We start from the raw sequence: 23,002 nt of genomic DNA, 5'->3' as shown, positions 1-23,002 counted from the left end.
GTATCACGGTTAATATAATGTGTTCCTTTCCCTGGGGGAGACCCCGTCTGAGCTGTCAGCTGTATGATTGTTCTACTGGAAATTCTTCATGATGTATACAATCCTTTCCCTCCCTCCTTTTGTTTTGTGGGGGAAGCAAGAGGCGACCAGCTCCCACTTGTGTAAATTTTATGCTTCGAAGAATCTGAAGGGCAAATGAACAGAGGGAAAAAAATTCCCCTATTTGTCTGAGTGGGAAGATGAGCATCATAGAATCATTAAGGCTGGAAAAGACTACTGAGGTTATCAAGTCTGCCAGCCCATCAACCACCATGCCCACTAAACCATGTCCTCCTGTCATGTCATGGTGCTGCCCTGAACATCACCGACGGGGCTGAGCATCCCCTGGAGGTGCAACTGCACCCTCATTTTCACATGAGTATGCAGATCACTGCACGGGGACATGGGCGACAAGGATCTGTGGTATAAGGGAGCATTAACTCATCCAAGTGGCTTCCAGCAATGGAAAGGTTTCTCCTTATAAAACCCAGACTCCTTTTTAGCAGTCCTTTACAGCACACTTCATGACAGCATGAAGCTTATCACCTTTCTTTTAGTATGAATGAAAAAGATCTGTCAGAAGTGAGGAAGGAGGATCACATCCAGAACCTCATCAGGCCAAGAGGCCACAACTATTCCTCCAGCTCTACCCAAAACCAAAGTTTCTTCAAAGCTGAACTAATGCATAAGCTCAGATGGTCATCAGTTTCTATGGAGGAAGCTTACTCCTCCACTTCTTTCCAGACAACTCAACGTTCAGCTGCCTTTGGGATCTGAGGTATGGTTTGAGGTTAATTTTTTTTATTTCCATCTATAGCTGTTCAGCTCTGGGTATTTTTCACAACTCTTCAAGTTTGCTCTTCAAACACATCTGAACTCAACACTGCAGTCCTCTGAAGGCTGTGTTCCCCCTATGCCAGCTGACATTACCTACTTTTTAAATAAATCTGAAGATTGGCATCTTTTTGGCCTTCCACGGAACTGCACTGAGAGTTTGTCTTGAGAGGTTATCACAGATGACCCTGAAGAGACTTCTCAGGATGCTGCTTTTGAACACAGAGTTTGCTTTTCTTTACGCACAGCCTTGCATTCTTCACTCCCAGAGGGATTCCCTTCAATTTGGCTGGACTAAAAGCATCCTGCTGAACCATGACCAGTTAAGTACACAATCCATATCTCTCAGTATGAATAACCCATATCATCCTTATTTGCTAGCCTGCGCATTTCTGTCTGTAATGACATAAAAGTTTCCTAACCCCTATATATACTGCCACAGTGCCAAATGACTTAAGCAAAACATCAAATAGCATTGGAAGAAGACTGGTCCCTGGGGAAGTCAGAATAGCACTACTCCTTGGAGACATGGCATGAATGGCTTCTAAGACGCAGCAGTGAACTTCCCCACCTAACTTGTCCTGGTGACACTGCAAAAGATAGCTTTCAAAATCAGACTATCATGACCTCATGGATAACATTCCTTGAATATGTTTTATAAATAATATCAATGTAGTTGTATTCCTTAGCCCCAGTCTGTGATCATGAGAAAGATACCAGCAAGCTGTTCCCAGTCTCCCCTGACTCACTCCATCCAAGAAGCATTCAAAATTTCTCCATTTCTGAAGGAAGATTTGGCAGAAAAATAGCAGAGTGAAATCAACAGGGGGAACTGAAGAAGATTATGGCTACAGGTCATTTGTTTACACAGCTTTGTTAGCGACACAACTAAGGGAAAGTTAACATAAGTTTGCCGTTTTGGAAACTAAAAGACATTCATGTGTTCAAGGAGTGCAGGAATCAGTGCCTGTGAAAATGCACACACTGAGGGAATGTCCATTAAAGCAATATTTTAGCTTTTCAATGTTAACTATTTTACATTGGCTGAGGGGGCGAAGCTTGGTCAGCCTGGAGAAAAGAAGGTTCCAGGGCTTAAAGAGAGCTTAAAAATAGGAAGGATACTGACTTTTTAATGGACAGACAGTGATAGGACAAGGAGAACAGTTTTAAGTAAAAAGGGGAAGTTTAGAACAGATGTCAGGAGGAAATTTTTTAGCACAGGCTGCCCAGAGCAATGTGCTCCATCCCTGGAGGTGATCCCTGGAGGTGTTCAGCCTGAGGGCCCCATCTACTTGGATTGGAACTGGATGATCTCTAAGGTCCCTTTCAGCCCAATCCATTCAAGGATTCCATACAATCCCCAAAACAAGACTTCAACAACAAACTAAACCTTGCTTTGGGTATTCAGTTTCAGGAATGTTTTAAGTAAGAAGCATTTTATTTCTTAGAAAGCCTGTACAAATGGGAAACACTGTTTAGAGATCAGCTTCTAATACACATGTACACACACACATATATATATATAACTATACTACTTTTCTGACTGAACTTGTATGTTCACATCATTCTCTGTCTCCACCTCTCTCTAAAATGATGTCATAAAATGAAGTTTTTCGGAAGTTCACATGAAATTTGCTATCACAGATATATACAACCTATGAAATAGTGTCTATGAAACATCTGAAATGGACAAATACAGCACAGTTATGGAGCAGACTTTGTATAACACCGTGAAATGATCAGACAGGCCAAGACTTGTTTGTCTTTGAAAGTCATTGGGAGAGGGTAGAATTGCGATGTCTGAAAATTCATTAATGGCTAAAAGAAGATAAACAAGGGCCAGGTGTCCATGGTCCTCACCAGTAATAGGAACTAGAGACCAACAAGTAAAACTAGAAGGCAGATGGCTTACACAGACAGAAGGATGTGGTTCATTACCCAATGTGCAGTTGGGCTGTGTAGCTCCTTGCTGCAGGATGTTTTGAATTCTAGAAATGCACAAGGACTCATAAAGGAATTGGGCAAGTTCCTGAAAAAAAATTCTTCAGAGGTTATTAAAACTAATGTCACTACCTCAAAAAGATTCCCTATAATATACTAAATATATGCTAAAGCACTGCAGTTTCCCCATTTTTCTGCTTTTCTCTCTGAATTGTGTCACTGTTACAGGTGGGCTAATCGTGTAGTTCTTAAGCATTTTTGGCCTACTTTACAGTTTGCAATTTAGTTTTCCAGCCATATTTTGGTGTTCCTAGCAAAGTAAATTTTGCCACTGCCAACTAATTACAACAGGAATCCAACTGGCAGGCTAAGAATTCTCCATGAATAGCTAAACGGAATAATATTCCTTTTGCTTCCATGAACTCACATGCCAGAGTACAAGCAGCTGTACACGAGTGAAGTTTTATAAATGGACACATTCCTCAATGTCCATCAAGAGAACTGGAACACAAACGTGTGGACACAAGTATGTGGATCAAGAAGACACTCGTCCACCATTTTCTAGCAACTGGGGCATTGGAGAAGTGGACTGGGTGAACTGCCCATCAGCTGCTGTTCAGTCATCACACTACTTCCACTCTAGGGAAACCAGTGTCATCACCAGAAGGCAATCATCACTCTTCATGCTAACACGAGTGCCAAGAAAACCTGCAGCTTCTCTTCACTGTGCCATGAGCAATTGACACATAATATTGACATGTTGTGGTGCCTTGGATTGGATGGAAACTGTTCACTAACATTGCAAAACTGATTCATGCCTGATAATATGAACTGATGTCCCAGTCTCAAAACAGCAGTAATTCTTAGATATTGCTAACAGGTCTGTGGTATCTGGCAATACAGCAAGGTGCAGTGATTTGAGCACAGTCTGTCACTTTTGAACATTGCAGATGGTTTGCTGGAGAAAGTTGGTTCATTACCCACACCTTGTGTTGTTCCTCCAAGCTCCAGGTCTTGGGGACTGAAGTCTTTCAGATAATGTTTTCCTCTCAGATCTGAGGGGAGTTTGTGAGCAACTGTTCTCAACAAAATATTTCTGTTAGTTCAGTATCTTTGTGTAAGTTTGTTTTTCTCTCTAAGAGTCATGCAACCATTCACTGGCTTCTCTCTGTATCTTCCAGGGAAGAGGAAAATCACCCTATTTAAAATGCTAGGTTTCCTCCGCATAGAACAATATTAACATCAAATGGGGATGTCTACATGAAAGAGTCTTAATTTTGTCATAAATCTCTTTGTAAGACCTGATTGCTCCAATTGCTCCTGATGCACAATTCCACATTTTTGGAGCCAGGCTCATGGGGTAAAATCTTATCAGCTGTAAATTGCTCATCCTGGCAATACTTTGGCCCAACCACACAGCACACAATATCACCTCTCCAGTAAAATATCTATGTGGGCAGGGCTTGCAGGCAATTCCAGCCTAGAATGACTTGTGAACGTTAATGGCAGAGGAATTCCAGATGCTGAGGAAATCTAGAGGCCTCAGCTTGTTCACAGGAAATCCACAAGCAAGAGGGGAAAACAGGGGAGGTAAATTCCCAGGGTAATTGCCTAGACATTTTTATTAAGAGAATATGGTGTTGCATAGCTGACTTAATCAAGTCCCAGCACAGTGTGCTTTCTCAGAAGGGTTAGCTTTCACCTGGCTGATCTTCCCCTCACCACCCTGAGACCTTCAGACTTGCCAGGCTTATGGCTTAAGTCCACTTCTGGTTTAGTTTGAGATAAAACTGCCCTCCAGATCTTCAGGCAGGGCAGTGACTTGAGTATCTGAACTCCAGAAAATGCCATGTGTCACAGGAATACATTTCAAAAGCCTTATTTTCATTCCCACAAAGGAAGAAAACCAGTTTGAGAATGCTGAAGGTTGCTCATTCTCCTGGTTCACTGTCAGTCTAGCTTTTCCCCCACACAGAAGGTGGAGAAAAGGAACCGCAAAGGCAGGATGAATTAACCCTGTTGTCTTTGCAGATCCAGGTCACATCAGTGAGCTCCTTGCCATCCATGGGATCTGTATCCAGGCTGCCATGCTAGCTACAGGCTGCAATGCAACAGAAACAGCCATGGAGAAGGAGTTCACCTTGACAAACATGAAAAAATGCTTTTGTAGGGCTTCCTAGGGCATGTAATTGTACAAAGAGTCTAATGCAGTGTAATTGTTTAATTATCTCACGTGGACAGCTAACAGAGAGGAAAAGCATGGTGGGGGCAGACACCAAGTCATTCTCCTGCTCCACACTGCTCTCAGAGTGAGAACAGATCAGCATTGATACAACAGCAGCTGCTGGGAATAGCAAAGCCTTTGATTGCTGCCTTCATCTTGGGCCAAGGTGCCAAAAGAATAGGGCTGGATTAAGTTGTCATTAGAGTCTGCAATTCAAGTTGTGCCCATCTGATTTTTGCTGCAGTGTGGGCACAGTTTGCCCAGGGCAAACACAACTAAATGAGACCCAAACTTCAGGTTGAACCTCTGTCTGAGACAGACACTGGACTCCTGGACCCAAACCAGGACTGCATGTCCCACATTCAGCTCTGGCTGTTGACAGCCTTCCCAGTTACAAGCTGATGGGGGCTGGAAAATACAAAGTTCAGAAACTCTTTCAAAGTCACATTAGCAGTATGGTGTGGTGAGTAGATCCATGCTTCCTTTCCAGCACTGCACGTTTCCAGATGTTGGATTGGGGAACATCAGCCCAGTGAGACCAAGGAGCTCTGCTGGTCACTCAGGATCTGATCCTTGTTGAGTAGGCAGGAATAAAATGGGCTCTCTAGGCCTGTTTTCTCCTACTTGCTCATTCTGGACTTGGGGATGGATCCCAAGAATCCAAGAGCAGAGAAGAGCTCTCCATTGGCAGAGCACTTTGCACTGCCAAAAAATATCATGAGGGCTAAGATCCAAACCCAGAGTGGCTCTGGACCAACAAAGCCAACCCACCTGTGGCTGGATACCATTGCAAACACAGGCAAACCCTCACCCCCCTCCACCAACCAATTTTGAACAAATAACTGCTGACTGGGGCTGCTCTGTGGCCTGTGGGGAGGATCCTGCAGGGAGGGTGGCTACTTTTGCAGTGCTTACAGTGGTGATTTCATTGAAATACTGCACTGGGAGCCTGAGAGCAGTACGTGTTCAGTGGAATCAGGAGCAGGTAAGAACAATTTGAAGGGACAAGCCAGAAAGCCTGGGAAACTGTAGCAGTGACTCTGGAGCAGGATGAAGCCCAATTAGTGATTTTCAGAAATGTTTTGCTGATAACACTGATTGCGCTTAGCTGCTGAATGAACACAGACAAAAAGTGATTAAAGTCTCCTTAAGAGCTTCTAAATCTGCTCTTCAGAAATTCCATTAAGCAATCTAATTAGCTAATTCTATTAACTGATTAGGTGATATTAATTAGTTAATTTAGGGGGGAAATTTATAAAGCTATCGAAGGAAATATAGGAAAAAAAAGAAGGAGACTTTCGGCCAAGAGCTTCCTTTCTTCACCCCCACCGTGCCTTAATTAGAAATTTTAATTGGCCATATGCTGGGGGTAGGGAATCGCTAATGGACCTCTACTCATCCCATCCTCTCTCCTGCTAGTCTTACATCTTCTGGCAATTCATGGCATTCAAAACAACAGCAGAGGTTGGACTCTTGGGTATATTTTCTTCCCTATTCTTTTTGTCAAGAACACATTGCACAGAGCTGCAGAGTATAAATTTAGGAGAGTATTGGGAAGAGATAAAAATCGTGGATCTACGACACCTCTGAAGGGCTCTTTGGGGAACTGAGCAGCTTCTAAACACATTCTTCCATTTGTGGAGATGGTACTGATAAGCTGACAAGTGTTCCTCATGCCAGCTGTACAGATGGATGCCCATCAGCAGGGATACCCAAGTCACCAGTACTTCCAAAGCAAAGTAGCATGCGGTTGGAGATGCAGGGCTGGAGTGGAGGCCCGTGGGTGGTGTGAAACACAGATGAGCCATGCCCCAGGCACCTTTCCAGAGGTCCTGGGTGAGGGCTCACTCTTGGCAGTTTTGCACAGCATCATCCAGATTGGAAACTTGGCCTCTGTTGCCAGAGACACCCGATCTCAGCTCCTGACAAATGCTGGCAGGGGCACAACCAAGCTTGTGAATCTTCCTGACCTTGATTGATGGATGGGAGCTCCAAACATGCCAAAAAGACTCCCACTGTATCCTGGGTAGCTGTGATCCCAGTGTACCAGTCTGTCACCAATTACACACAGATCTGGTAGGGGGAGGCAAGAAATCTCCCAGACAGCTGCAGCAATTTCTCCTGACAGGCACACACAGAGAAAAGGCTCAGCGTGCTGCAGGCACCTCTCTAAATATCTTCTCCACCTCCACTCTCAGCACCATCCCTGCAGTTGTTCAAGAGATGTGGTTTAGTGGGCAATATTGGTGGTAGGTGGACAGTTGGACTTGATGATCTTAGAGGTTTTTTCCAACTTTAATGATTCCATGATTCTATGATCCTTTTTCAAAAGACAGTGATTTATGAAGGAACAGGAATGAGTAGCACCACCATGCAGCTCCCAAAGACTCCCAAAGCTGAGCTCATCTCATCAAAGCCATTTAAGCACCCCAGCACCCCACATGCTGGCTGACTCTGACGTCCCAGGTGGTCAAGGGCAGCGGCTGAAGAGCAGCTGCAATCCCAGGGAAAGGTGCAGGTGGTTGTGGAGAAGGGAAAGCTAGAATGAGACAAAGCTCTTGTGCTTAGATCAATAAAAAATCATGAAAACCCACAAACAGGGGCAGAACCCTCGGGGACTCATCCAGGAGTCCTGGCAACGTGATGCAGCTGATGGGAGAGGGGCAGCCCAACTGCTTCTGAGTGCACAGAGTGACTTTTGCAGGGTGCTCAGCTCCTTGCAGCAGACATTATGGCCTCAGCTGCAAATATTTCATGCGCAGTGAAAATTGCATTGCTCACCTGTGGTGTAACCAAAGCAAGCCATGGTCCGACTCCTTCCCAGGGACATCCTGAGGCATAGATCAGTTTGGACTTCTTGTGAAAGGTGAAGATCCAGCTCAAAAAATAAATGTTGCTTTAAGGAGAGCAGAAGCTGTGATGAAACCAGTTTCCACAGAAGGCAGTTTGGTCTAAGCTACAGCATTCAAGTTTTAACAAATATATGGCAAAGTGACCGCTTCCTCTCTCCCCTGGCTGGATGCTGAGATAGGTACCCAGATGTCAATAATCTAGGTGTTGTCCTGCCTTTGGAGGGTGAATCCATGCCCAGAATGATCTAAAATGATAATTTGCTTGTCCTTCTGTTCGCAAAAGCCTGCAAGCCATGCACATGGGAGCTCAACTACTTTGGGATATTCTTACCACTGGGCTGGGAACAAGAAAGCCCAGAGTCTCCCAGTTCCTAAGCAATTAGGTTCTTATCCTTCCAGATGCCCAGCTTACTTGGGGCCCAGGTTGACCTTGATCACATCACTGTTACATATGCAATCACATAAGCCTCTGATGGCCATCTCACCTGCCTCCCAAGGACAACCTTCAGATGCTTACATGGGGAGCAATGTCCACCTTCAGTAACAACACGGATCCCATCTCCCTCACCTTTCTGTCAGTATAATGTCAACAACTTGGAAGCAGTAAGGCCAAGGCACACAAGAGTTTGCAAAAAGTAAATCTTGGACAACCACAAGGCTGGTCACATTGTAAGCTGCATGCATAAAAATCTCTGAGCAGCAGAGGGCCAATTTCAAGCTCAAATCATCAGAACTAGGAAACAAAACTGAACTCAGCTCCATGCAGAATGCATCAAGGTGATGTTTTTTATTATTTCAACACCAAGTTGTTATCTTTTGTCCCATTGTTCTGTTCTGTGCCTCACCCTCATCAAAGTCTGGTGATTCTTATTAATTATTTCACGGGATAAATTCAGAGTCTTTGGACCAAATGATTACATGGAGGGATGGACACAGTCACAGAGAGAATTTAGAAGATCCTTTGAAACTACTCCTTGGGATGATTTTCTCAAAGCTACCCTGATATTTTTTTAAAGAGGAGGTGAGCCAGCAAGATACTTCTTACAGTCTGCTCTTATTCATGGTCTGGGGGCCTGATTAAAATCAGGGCAACTCCATACTTCTCAATCCTGTCTGCTTCTTCCTTCCTATCAAGTCTTCTGCAGAAATTAATGCTCCCCTTTCCCTTCCCTTCCCTTCCCTTCCCTTCCCTTCCCTTCCCTTCCCTTCCCTTCCCTTCCCTTCCCTTCCCTTCCCTTCCCTTCCCTTCCCTTCCCTTCCCTTCCCTTCCCTTCCCTTCCCTTCCCTTCCCTTCCCTTCCCTTCCCTTCCCTTCCTTTTTTCCTTTTCCCCTTCCCTATTTCCTATTTCCTTTCCCATTTCATACTTCCTTTCTTTCTTTCCTGCATTACAACATGAGTTCCATTGAAGGATGAGAAATGCTATCATTCAAAAATGTTTCTCATGTATCATTATGTCACATTAAGAACCTGGACTGTAGATGTGAGTCCTCTGCTTGGAATTGCCTCAAATCCTGTTTTCTGTAGAAATGAGGCTGGAGGGCAGCAAGAATGCTTTGTGTTAAATGTAGGATATGAGACATTTCTATGTTCCATACAAACATGTAAAAAAATTATTTACTGTGAGAGTGATGAGCCCTGGGAGGCTTCCCAGAGAGGTTTTAGAATCTCCTTCCCTGGAGATGCTCAAGACATACCTGGACACTTTCTTGTACAATTTGCTGTCAGGAGTCTGCTTGGATGGAGATGGGACAAGATGATATCCAGAGGTCCCTTCCAACCCCTATCATTCTGTGATTCTGTGATTCTATGATTAGAGATTGTAAAACTATGAATAGCAAGGGAAGGATGAATATTCAACAGTTATAAGCAGGACCAAGCAGAAAGACCACAATTAAATGCAAAAAGAAGCACATTTTCCCGTGCACACATCATTAACCCACAGCACTCATTGCTGCAGGATGCTGTGAGCAGAGATCTAAGCAGAAACTCAACAAAATTAATGGGATTATATCGATCAGCAACTACTGAACACCTTGCTCCCGAAAGCACTCTTCAGCTCCACAAGTCCTAAGCTGCTCCAACAGCAAAGGACAGCTTTTGGGACAACATAGGGGAGCACACAGCAACTCCCATAGCTTCACCACCACCCATGAGCCCCACAGCACCGGCTGCATCTCAGTGTGCACTTTTGCGAGGATCCCTGGGCAGCAGAAGTTGGTACTAAAGTTCAGCTGTAACAGGAGCTTTGTTTAGCGGTGTTGGGACCAGAAGGTCAGCAGCAGCTGCTCTGCCAGGGTTTAACACTTTGTTCACCTCCACGCGCTCGCCCGTGCAGAATTTCCTGTCCTTCTTTGAGGAAGAACCTTCTGTTATTTTGTTAGCCCTGTTATTCATCAACTTTAACTGAGTTATAACAGGGAGAAGCCAACCTGCGTGCAGCTCTGTTGCACTGTAAGACAGCAGCTAGCAGCTCTTCCTTGCTGCTTTTTTCCTAAGCAACCCCAGGCAGCACCAGGAAATTTCACAGCTTGTATTTTTTGCAAAGTTCCTCTCAAATGACGGCGGCTCTCGAGAGCCATGGGGATGCACCACTGTTAGGGTATTTAAATCAGGATGACACACAAGCACCAGAATAAAACTGCACACGGGAGGAGATAAGTGCAGCAGTGCAGAGTGCTCAGCTGCTGTTTCTCAACCCAGATCTCACCTAGCCTGAAATATTTTATTGAAGCTCTGAAAGACTGAGGACTGCCTGAGGTTATTTATTGAGCTCTGAAAGGCTGAGGACTGAGGTTATTTAGACTGGATATAAGGAAAATGTTTTTTACAATAAGGGCGGTGAGGCACTGGCACAGGTTGCCCAGAGATGTGGTGGATGCACCATCCTTGGACACATGCAGGGTCAGGCTGGATAGGACACTGAACACCTGATGGAGCTGTGGGTGTCCCTGTTCATTGCAGGAGGGTTGAACTAGACAGCCTTTAAGAGCCCCTGCCAACTCAAATGATCCTATAATTATATGATTCTATGACCATGTCCCTGTGACAACTCTCAGGTTATGTCCGACAATCCCCTGGGAAAAGCAGCAGGTCTATTGTGGGGACTGTACAGCAGTATGGGAAGGCTTGTGCTGCTGTGGGGACCAGTGAGTGAAATACACTGATGCACATCCCCTCTGGCTGCTCTCAGATCTAAAGGTCTCCTCCCAGCCTGATGGCACTCCCACTTCCAGCAGCTCCAGAGAGGTCAGCCCAGCCCTGCCCCAACACACGTGCCACAGCCTCTGCTCAGCCCTGGCGGTGGCATATCCAAGTGTGGCAGCACGCCATGTCCTGTATGTACAGCCAAGGCATCTTGGAGAAGATAAAACTCCAGCAAACCCCAGCGGCTTCCCAAGCACTTCCCCACCCTGCCAGGCCATGGCCACATGCCTCCCTCTGAGCTGCCCTCAGGTCAACACACTGCATGCCATGGCTCTCCAGCAGTCCCTGCCTGAGTCTTCAGCAACAGTCCCAGGAGTTATGGCCCTGAATTACAGTGCTCTATTATGGTCATAGACTTTTATTCTCCAGCTTCTTTGCTGAATGGTTGCGACAATTTGACAAGAATCCTAGAGGAATCCCGGTAGTTGGAAGCTGCCACCCCTGTTTGCTGTGTGAAACTTCCCCATGGCTTTGCTGTTTATTCTTCCCACAGCATCTTATGAAGTTGGATCAGTATGTTCACAGAATCATAGAATCACAGAATGGATTGGCTTGGAAAGCAGCTTAAAGCCCATCCATTTCCAAGTCTCTGTCATGGGCTGGTTGCCCCCCACCAGTTCAGGGGGGGCTCCTTATCCAGCCTGGCCCTGAGCACCTCCAGGGATGGGGCACCCACAGCTCTATGAGCTGCCTGCGCCAGCGACTCACAGCCCTGTGGGTGAAAAATTTCCCTGACATCATTCAGATATGAACATCATGTCACCTGCAGAGCTTCTCAAAATTCCAACCTGACAATATTGCAGTCATCTCCTCATGTCAGGTCTTGGTCATTTATTTAGCAATATGCTGAAGGACTCTTAGGGCCCATTCATGAATAGATCATGGAGATTTTGGGCAGAGTCGACCCTGTTCAGGTCTGGGCAATGTGAAAGCAGTAAATATGAATTTGACTGCTGAGTGTCTAAGAGCACTTACACAAAAATTCTGGGCACTGGCTCAACATATCTGGTTTTAGAGAGGCCTGAAAACAGAACTAGGAAAAAAAGATTATCCAAAGTCCAGAGTTGACTTTTTGCTTTCAAAGATTTATAGAATCATTAAGGTTGGAAAAAACCTCTAGGGTCGTCAAGTTCAATTGTCCACTTACCACCAGTATTGTCTATTGACCATGTCCCTCAGTACCATGTCTCTACAGTTCTGGAACACCTCCCCTGGCACAACTTGAGGCCATTCCCTCTCGTCCTATCAAAATGAAAATGTTGGTTAATGATATCCCTCAGAGGCTTGTGGAATAGGAGCCACTCTCATCTGGGCATTATGCAAAGCAAGTCACTGGTCTTCCTACTTACAGCTTTATTTCTGCCAAATCTGATTCCTATCAAGATCATTTATCGGATCAGATTTCTCGCAATCAGTGTATCAGTAGAAAGAGGTAAAGTAGAGCCGGATAACAGGGGAACAGCTTCTTAGCGAGCTTCCCTGTCAATCTAGAGATACTCAAGTTATGTGACACATCCAATTGGCCATGTGGTCTGTGCATTCCTGTACCACAACAAGTGTCCATCTGCACACAACCAAACAGAAGGAAAAAGTCTTTTACGGTCAGGTGGAAGCTGCCCATTTTTGCTGGGGCCATGAAGAGGGAAGCTGGACAATGAAGCTGGACATTCACACAATGAACGATGGAGGTGCCTCCTTCACCAGCTCCACCATATGCAGCTTTGGCCATGGGAAAGAAGTCCCAGTGGCTCCAATGCTTTGCAACACACTGGAGCAAGCTACCTGCAGGGTGAATGGTGCTCAGCTCCAGCAGCATCACACTGGGAGCCAGTTTTGACAAATCATCCACTGAGGGCAGCAGGAGGAGGCAGATGTTCTTATCTGATCTGAACCAGATCGCACATCTCTGGCAGTCCCTCTGGTAATGTATAATCTTGGGCCAAGCCAAGAAACCTGATCCCGTGCTGGGGCCTCCAGCTGTTACTGCGCTACAGTCATAAAACCTGCTTCGTGCACCTGCTTGTATAATCTTGTTCCACAGGGGAAACAGCCTTCCTGACCATCCCCAGAGATCACTTTTGCCCTGACAAATGAAGCCTGCAAGTCCTTGTAATTTTAGCTAATATGGTTAGCATTGGCTGCCTGCTCCTGTACGTTTGTTAGTATGATTCCTGTACTGAAAGTATGAGTTTTGAGCATTGGAAGCCCTGCAGTGAACATGGACATCTACAGCACAATCAGGTTGTTCAGAGCCGCACGCAAGCTGACCTTCAGTGTCTCCAAGGATGGGGAGACTGAACGTAAGGACCTTTCTCTTCCTCTCAGCCCTTCTGGGCATGGTGATGATGGGTGGATGGTTGGGTTAGATGATCTTATTGGTCTTTTCCAACTTTAATGGTTCTATGTGCTCTAGGAACAGACCAGGAGAAACAACACCATTTGCGAAAGCAACAGTGACCTTTCAAGAAAACTTCAGGAAGAACAGTTGTGTAGATCCAAGTGGAGGTCCCTACAAGAGCTGTGATGTCCATGAACACACTGCATCTCCTCTCAGTGACATTCTTCATCAGAACAAAACCAGACCCTTTGTGAACCACAGCAAATTCAGAGCCAGAGGTAGATTTCTGTCCTGCTCTCACCTTTTTATTATTCTTTTCCCCTGAAATCCACTGGAAAGTTTCCACAACGCAGCAGCATAAAAGGGAACATGATACAGTAATTTCCTGTGGAGAGGAAGCTGTAAGTCAATTACCAGCTACATTTAAGCCAGGAAAAAGTCTCAGAATTTAAGAGGAGAGACACCAGTAAAATCCTATAGGGACAGACTAGGAATAGAAGAATGAATATTTTTGCACCGTTTCTTTTGAAACCACAGAAGAGCAGAGCCGGGCAGGAACAGAGTGATTCACTGAAGGCTTCCACAGCTCCATAGGAGATGTATCCTCCTCTAATAAGTGACAAAGGACCATCTCCCCACTCTTCTCAGTGGCTGCAGCAAAGTCAAAGCAGATGCTGAGACTGCCAGCAAACAAGGGCTGGACCTCACTGCAGCAACACAGCATGTGGCCAAGGCCTGGCTGCTCCACGTCGCATCCCTTCCCATGGCTGTAGGAAGGCTGCTCCTCAGCAGAGCTTTCAGCTGACCTGTCTGCTACAGGTTCTTCCCCTGCCCCCTCTCCCTGCAGAGGGCTGCCCTAAGTAAAATAATGAGCATCTGCTGTCTGTAGCTGGTTTCCTTTCATCCCCTCCACAGGCAGAGAGCAGCCTGGCAGGAATAGCAGCTCCCTTGTGTTGTTCTGCATGACCCTAGGGCAAAAAGGTGCCTTGAGTCACACTCAGCAGTTCCTTTTAGCAGCAAACTGTAAATATTTGGGACAAAAGCTTTCTGGATCCACTCAAACAGGGTCTTTGGGGGTGCAGAGAGACCTGCTGCAGCAAGAGCTTCACTTAACTGTGCATCCTGGCCCCTTCCTAAAATTCCATTACATAGAGGGATGGGACCTTGCACCAAAGTCCATCCAGGAATGTTCAGTGAATCAGATCAGGTGCAGAGTCCCACAGTATCCAAGTGTGCAAGCATTAACACCTTGTTAATACCTGATGCCATATACTGCTTCATTTTCCTGCCTGTGGTGCCAAGTCAAATCCTCACACAAATGAAGAATGACAAAGTCTGAAGTTTTTGCAGGAAGAGAAAGACCCTGTGTCTCCCTGCCTCCAAGTGAAACCAAAACAGGCAAAAATATATTGTCCCTTACTGAGAAGAAGACCTGGACGCTGCTCCTTACCAGAGACAGGTGGACTATCATGCTGTTGTGTTGTATAACGGGATCTGACCTCCTATACCTAGTCTTAGAACCTCAGAATCTATCATTCCTATCAAAATGGGTTAGGAGAGCAGATCCATGTTCATGTAGCCCCCCAGTTCAACAGCTAGCTGCAAGTCTCCCAATGAACATGAGCTAACTTCTGGTGGGCTTGTAGACCTGGGACACTGCACCTTGCCTGGCTTTTTGTCTTATTTGTTCCCCTGTCCCAGTAGCTTCAAGACACCCCTGTAAGTGTTGGCAATGCAGCAAAATGCAGTTAGAGTGCTTCTCCTTGCAGTGCAATTCATTTCATTGTCAATGGTGCAGAGAGCCTCACGGACTGAAAGAGCTTCAGATTAGCTTAATGATCAAGTAAAGCAGCTGCAATGGATATTAGTACCTGCATCAGTCAGACATATCATAAGCAAAAGACATGGCAAAGCACAACAGCACCAGTTTCCAGCTGTGCTGAAGAGAGTAAAACAAATGGGGAACTTTTCCCCTTTGTTTTATTCAATCTCTGTCACAGCTTCATAGAACTAAAGAGTAATTTGGGTTGGCAGGGACTTCTGGAGGTCTGCAGCTCAGTGCTCTGATCAAAGCAAGTCAAGGATCAAGGTTAGCTCTAGTTGCTCAGGTCCTTACTCCATCGAGTATTTATTGTCTCCAAGGACTGAAACTTCACTCTCTGGGATCCTCTTCTTGTGCTTCAGCAGTCTCACGAGGGAGAACTTTTTCCTTATGTCCAAAAGGTTGTGCCAACTGCCTCCACTTTTGTTGCACAACTCTTCCCTATAGCCCTTATTTGGGTAAATATATCATAAATTGCCTCCCCTTTTTATCTTCTCCAGATGCCCTGAACAACTCCTTTGATCCAGAGTGAAACATTATACTCTGGTTTCTGGTAAGAAAAACATGAATGATGAATGCTGGATTTTGGCTTTAGGGGTTGGTGTCACCTCCCCTTCCAACCTCTCCCCACACTACATTTTCCAGCACAAGCTTTTCGTTAATTTGAGGTTGGATGTGTAAATGTTCTCCTGGGTGACCAAACGTCACATCAAACTGAATATTCACTAGAAAAATGCACAGAGGGAAAAGCACTGGAAATTGGGTGCCTTTGAAAAATCTCACCCGTTCTCAGCATCCTTCCCCTCCACTCTCATGGGTTTTAAATATTAAAACAAGGAGCTGTTGGCTTTGATACAGAAGTAGTCTAATTCTCTGCCCAAGGTATTTCCCTTCCTGGCTCTCTTCCCTTTCAACTCAGAGTGATATATTTTTTTTTAATATATATTTTTTAATTCTGCAGTATTTGCCTATTTCCAACACCTCCCCCACGTGGCACAGTGTCAAATCAGCAGCAAGCAGGCCAGCAGAAAAGCATATTCCCATTACTCTCAGCGCTACAGTGAAAGATTTTAAGACATAGCCAGTAAATTGAGTCTTCTGCAGTGTAGCTGCTAAGCAGAAGTCCTTCTTGCAAGAATATCACCATGTGCTGTGCGTAACAAGGAGCCAGCAGGCTACTGCTGTTAGTGCAGATGGTTGGAGGGTCAGCCTCATGGTGCCCAGGCTTCTGGATGGTTTTCCTAGAAAGCAAAGCTACAAGTCTGGGGAGAAAATGCAAGACCACAACCAAGGTCTGAGAGCCCCATGATGCACTGTTGAGTGGGTTTGCCTCTATCAGGCTCAGTAACTAATCATGAACAGACACTAATAGTCATGATTCCTCATCCAGGTATGTTCCTGTGAGAGTAAGGTCCACAGGCAAGTGTGAAATTTCCCCTTAGAATCTGTTTTTCCTTCACTAATTCCCTCCTGCTATTATTTTTGTCTCATATCAAAGTCTAAAAGGACTTGTCTATTTGAGAAAAGAGATAGAGGTGCGCACGAAGCATATGATCCAAGAACCACTTTCCATTCTATTAGCCCACTAAGACATAAACAAATTACTAAGAAAACACTGTAGTTTCCTTTTTCTCCAAAGCAAACTAAATCCTCACCCTGCATGGGCAATTACACAGTCAACATGTGATTAGATTATCACAAGGTGGCCATGGCCAGACCTAGCAACTGGATAAAATGGTATTTTGGGATATCCACAGATGGTACTTTGGGATACAATTGCTCTTTAAAGATTTAAACTTCAGCTGGTTTCAAGAAGATAAGCACATGTAGGTCTGTGCTTTGCTCCAAGCCCTGGGATTTTATCTTTTCCTGTCTTTACTGACCCAAAAATGAAGGTCTTTCTGTACAGCTCTTACCACATCAGCACAACACTTCTACTCAGTGAAGAACAATATACATCTTTCTGCTTCAAAATGTTCAAATGCCACAATGATTTTGGGAAAGAAACTGAACATGGGAATATGGCCATGGAAGCCAAGCTCCAGAAAGAAGTATGAGCACCAGGCTTTTGCTGTGGATATCTGGTGCCCTACAACACTTTCACTACTGCTATGAAGTTCTATTTATTTCATCACAGACCATTGCTCTTTGCCTATTCTAGCTGTTGTTAATTAACAATGTCTGTCTCAGTTGCCACTATCATATTAATCTGGTTTCATGTAGTTTATAGCAGACCAAAATGTTTCCATCTTTATTACTTTTCTGCTGCTCCTTCTGTAAGAAACAAAGATAAATACTGATCAGTCTGACAGATAAATCAAACACAACTAACTGGATTATTTTCATTAAGTAAAATTTATCATGCATTCATTACATACACCTTACTCCTTGAGAACAAAGTAGCTTTCTTGGATCATAATAAGTAAGTGTATTGCTTGCTAGGAGATATGTGGAGCATATTTCTTGCCATAAGGAGTACTGTGGGCCTCTGCAAAGCAAAAGTTTATGCCTTTAAAAATCCCTGATACCACACGTTTAGTAACAAAAACTGACTATACAGCCTTGCAGTGCAGACTAACCTGTATTTTATTTAAGTCAACTTCACCAGCTTCTAGTTGGTCTGCAATCTTGACCCACAGAACTTCCTTGCAAACCAACTGAGAGTCAAGGATGTCAAGTCAAGCATCATTAGAAAAGATGAATATCCCAGCTCACGTGAGGATGTCTCATTCCTCAGTGCCATCAATAACTCTGTCCATAGTTTGAAAACAAGACTTTTACATGGAGGTGTCTGAACATCTGTGTCTGCATGTAAACTGAGTGTCTAGGCTGCCATAATATCAGCAGAGATAAGTGGCTCTTTGTGATACCAACTGATCCCTCAAGATAGTCAAAATATCTGTACATCTCTAGTATGGCAGATGGCAGATGTAATCAGAGACCTTTGGGAGACTCTTCTGTGGCCACAGCTGGAGCTCATACAGAGGAACTTTGGGACATCTCAAAGACACAGGGCACCATGGTGGGAAGGGAGTCTGTAACGTACCCAATACAGTCCAATGACTGCAGGGAACAGTTCACACCATCACCTGATGTGGGTCTCCGTTAGAGAAAGATGAATTTCTTTGCAGGCTTCACAGGCTGTATTGACTGAATTTCTACTATGATGGGAACTCGGATGCCTGGTTGCCATTTGAACACAACGTTAAACGCCAAAATTTTGTCGTTTTAACTTCAGGCTGAACAATCTCTCATATGTACTGAATCAGGTCACATCGCCCTCAAGTGGAGAAAGGCACTATCACAATGAGCTGAGCAAGCCAGTGAGCACCAGGATGCTGTTTTGAGAATGTTAAAAAAAAACCAACAACAAACACCAGACATATCTATTCAGTCCTCCAGGACTATGTGTGCCACGAAAAAGCTCAATTGTGAGAACACAAAGGTTGCAAAGCACAGCCCAGAAAAGATACGGTGGAGAAAGCCATAACTCATACTGCCAAGACACCATCATAATTCAGCCACCTCCAACACTTCCATTATGATAGAATCTCGCCAACTCAACATCAAACAAAAGGCGGCCGCAAAGCCAAGAATACAATTTACCTCTCCATGCTGTGCCTTAATCACAAGAGAAAGTATTTTCTTTATGGCCCATTGCATTTTTCCCTGTCTAACCGGCATACTGGATGAGGTTAGGGCCCTCTGCTGAAATAGGCAGAATCTTGTAAAAAGAAATCAAAATAGGAGATCAAACTGAACTCATGTGAACGGTCTGATTTCTGGCAGCTTCTAGCACCAGGGTGCTCAACTTTGCAACCTTTGGAGTCTTACTATTGTTCCTCATTGGACTTTCTCCAGGTTTGGGAAAAAAAAAAAAAAAAAAGAAGTAATGTGAGAACAAAAGCTCTTTTGCGTGGAAATGTACTGACTAGGCTCACTCGGGTCTAGAGAAAAATGTAATCTATAGTTTAAAAGGCAGATCTTTACGATCTGAGGGAATAACCAATGATAGTAGCAGGGGATTACCCTCCTTTGGAGGCACCACCTGAGGACAATACATTGTGTGCTCTGTTTACATGCTAGATATGAAAGTTTCTGAATCCTTCACCTGGCTCTGGGAAGGAGTAAAGACAACTAACCATATCCAGGAAACTCAAACTTGGTGTCTGTCCAGATCACCTACCAGGAAGAAACATAACTTGCTCACACGCTGTCCTCTTCCAGCTCTGTTTCTTACCCCCATAGCAGGAGAGAAAATCCCCAGCAAAAATGATCCCATTGCTTGGATTCTCTCTATTTTCTCTTTCTCCACATGTGCTCTCCTATTAGATCCCCTTATTTATTCTATATATAGAAAGTTATATAGAAAGTCAATGTTTGGGATATAGGAAAGGTTGAGCACACTACTGAAGAGAAAGGGAATAGGTGAGATATTCCAGGTTAACAACAAACATTTCTGACTGCCTTAGATACATCAGGCAAATGGCTGAGATCAAGACAAGGTAGTTTCTGGGACAAATTTCATCCACCCAGATTTACAACATTTCCACTCCAGGATAGCCTGTGCCCATTCCGTTCCCAGACTTCCCTTGTAATCTCATCATGGAGCAACATGTGTGCAGCCCATTTTACAGCACAAGGACCTAATTACATTTTCCAGCTGTGCAGCAGACTCCCACTAAGCACAATAAAGCCTACAAATGTACATTTCTTAGCTACCACACGTGGACCTCTTGGAAGAAGTCCATGACCCCTAAGCCGATAAATGATCTGAAGGATGTCTGCACCCTTCTCACTTCCACTTGGAGGGTGTTTTATCTTTTCATTTATCAAATCTTGCCTTTCCAACCAAGTCCACTTCACATTTCCTCAGACGCCCAATTGCCCCCAGGAAAACACCAAAAGCCAAAACTACTCTCTATTGCACCATATTGTCTTTGGCAGCAGCTGATGGTTATTTCCCTCTCCACTGCAAAAAGCCTGACAAGGAGCTTCATGTCTCTGGCAGGTGTAAAGTTACTACCACCTGCCAATGTGGAGGATCTTGAGGGGAACCCAATTCAGTCTGAACACCAAACTGCCAAACTCAGAACATGAACCCCACCAACGTGTCACTGCAACAGCCAAGAAATGATGTGGTGAAGAAGTAAAGGAGAGATTTAAGTAGGAGAAAAAAGAATCGCTCTCCAATAATCTCTTATTTATTAAACAAAAAACAAACAACAACAAATCAAAACAAACAAAAAAACCCCACAATCTTGATGAGAAAAGCAGGCCCCAGGCAGCCACAGGGAGTTTATTTAAAGGAGGTTCGTATTCTATCTTCTGCAGAGTTTCATGGAGTACTTCATGGAGCATTAAGGAATTATCTAATTTCATCTCTTCTATACAATAGGCTGTGATCCAGTCCTTTTTCAAGCCTGTTAATCTAGATTTGGAAATAGCTCTCCTCTGGAAATAAGGCAACAGTGCTGTGGCTGAGAGTAGGAGGCACTGGGGTCCCATTACTTAGGGGTACATCTTGATCATGGGTGCTGGGGTGAATGCTCCTTGGAACAAAACAGTCTCTGGGATGGGGCTACACTTCAGATAATCTTTGATCTTTAGGTCAGATCTAGAGTCTGACCTCTTGGTCAGGAGAAATTAAGGTGGAAGTAGACTGGAGCTCCAGGGCAGTCTGAATACAAGCAAGCACAACTATGCTGGGCATCACAGAACTGGCCACTCTTTGCATAGCAAACAGAATGGACTGAGAACAAGTTGGACCAGGTGTCATCAGGCCAATCTACAAATGGTTATCCATGAAGGCTTTGGATACCTCCATTTAAGCCTAAATCTTTTAACACGCCTTGCTATAGCACTTGGCACAATATCATCTACCAAACAATCAATGATAACCATTGAAGATAATGCAGGATATGTTTGATTAGCATATCTGAACTGTTGTGGACGGCCTTAGGAAGTCAAGGATGAGTTAGTCTGGGCATTAGCTAAAGGACCTGAAACTGAAGCATTTGGGTTTTTTTCTGGGCAAAAGGCTATTAGAAACAGCTTGAATGTCACGGAGCCAATAGACAATTTTTTCTTTATCTGGACTGAGAAATGGTGTGACTGTAGCCATCTGCTTCAGCTAGATGAATACATTTTATCTTATTTCTATACAAAATAGAAGAGGGACCTGCACCCTCAATTGCATTCCTGACCCCAAGTTGGCATCCATAGGATGTCCACTTGCAGATGCCCCAAATTTGCATGACATTTAGTAACCACATTTATGCCAAATTTCTGGCTTAGAAGGCAATTTTAGTATTATCTTTAAACAGCAACAACAATGAAAAAACACAAAAAAACAAAACAACCTTGTATTTGATTGCCAGTGTCTGTTTCCTCATTTTATGTGTGGGTTTATTTATATTCTACACAATATTTGCATACCATTGCTATCTGTGTTATATATAACTTTCCCGTTCTATATCTCCCTTGCTATATTCTTTGTTTGCCCACTGTACTGACTGACTATATTGTCAAGCAAAATTTTCCTTAATCTGTCACCATGAAAACCTAATCACTTTGGGGAAGGTCCCCTGACCTCTTGTGAACCCTGATCTCATGTCTGGGAATGAGCAGTCCACTGTGAATAGAGGATACTTCTGAGCATTCAGAGGATGCTGAGACCATACTGACTCAGGATGTAGTTTGGCTGTTAGTGTCAATAACACAAGAAAATGCATGGTATATGGACTCACAAGACGAAACTTGCTTTCTGTTACAAGAAGGCACATCACCTATGTGGATTTTCCTTCTGTTTCTTGCATCCTGCTGTGCCCACCCACAGCCAGGTGCTAACACCTCCTTGGCTTCCAGTGACTGAGGTTTGGGCTTTTGCCATGGGAAGGCTTAGGCTTGAATTCTGCATCTGATCACAATGGCCACCTTTTCGTTACACAATCCCTCTGCCAGTGACAACAAGAATATCAGTCAAGGCCTTTCCTCCCTTAATTTCCAGTAATCTCCTGAATGAGCCATCAGGGCCACCCATGCAGTGCTCCCTGGGTTTCTGCAGAAGACACTGAGTTGTGCTTCCACTCACTGTAGGTGTGAGTTCAAAAGCAAATCAGCCTTGCTGACTCAGAGGCCCCACTATGGCTCTTTGCCATACTCTGCTGCGCTCCAGATGAGTCACCCCATGGGTGAGTAATACGTTGCATCTGCAGTGCATATTTATGGCAGTTTTGCATTGACCAAGTCAGCAGGGAAATTGTTTGTGTAGAGTAACCATGGAGAGAAAGGAAACATTGCAGAGGACCAAGAGATTAGGGATGAGGAAAAACCAAGAGGGAAAAACATATTCCACCCCCACAGCCCCAGAGTGCTCTACCTATGTGGACATTGTGCTTAAAAAGGAAATATTTGTTTATGGCTTTTTTCCCCTCTTTTCCATGTTGTCTTCCAAATGGGGAAAGATGAAACACTATGTGAAGAAATAGACTTGTGGTGGTGTCAGCTAAGTCTGGAGCCCCATAAATCTCACAGGGAAGCATGTTTGCACAGTAGACACAGCTCTACAAGGTTTTTCCCACCTACATTAGCTGACACACGGAAGGTATCAGGTGGGTTCCCCTCATCAGACCTTTCACCTCACCTCACCCTCTAAGATCACATCTCATTGCTTCATCTCTTAAATCATGACTAAGTTGCTGCTGAGGGTAGACCCCAAAATCTTGCTGCCTACCTCTCTATCAAG

General features: G+C 44.4%; 1 long non-coding RNA gene across 1 annotated transcript; it reads left to right on the top strand.

The window, feature by feature from the left end:
• The first annotated feature begins 8,657 nt into the window (after window positions 1-8,657).
• On the top strand, window positions 8,658-18,487 carry LOC128086522 (uncharacterized). The gene is made up of 2 exons (XR_008209400.1): window positions 8,658-8,911; window positions 15,756-18,487. It is a non-coding gene; the product is annotated as an uncharacterized LOC128086522 (long non-coding RNA).
• Window positions 18,488-23,002: the final 4,515 nt, after the last annotated feature.

Source organism: Tympanuchus pallidicinctus, unplaced genomic scaffold, assembly GCF_026119805.1.
Source record: "Tympanuchus pallidicinctus isolate F22 unplaced genomic scaffold, pur_lepc_1.0 scaffold3, whole genome shotgun sequence".
In the NCBI taxonomy this organism is placed as follows: Eukaryota; Metazoa; Chordata; class Aves; order Galliformes; family Phasianidae; genus Tympanuchus; species Tympanuchus pallidicinctus.
Note: the sequence above shows the minus strand (reverse complement) of the source record. Positions and strands in the feature narration are given on the sequence as shown.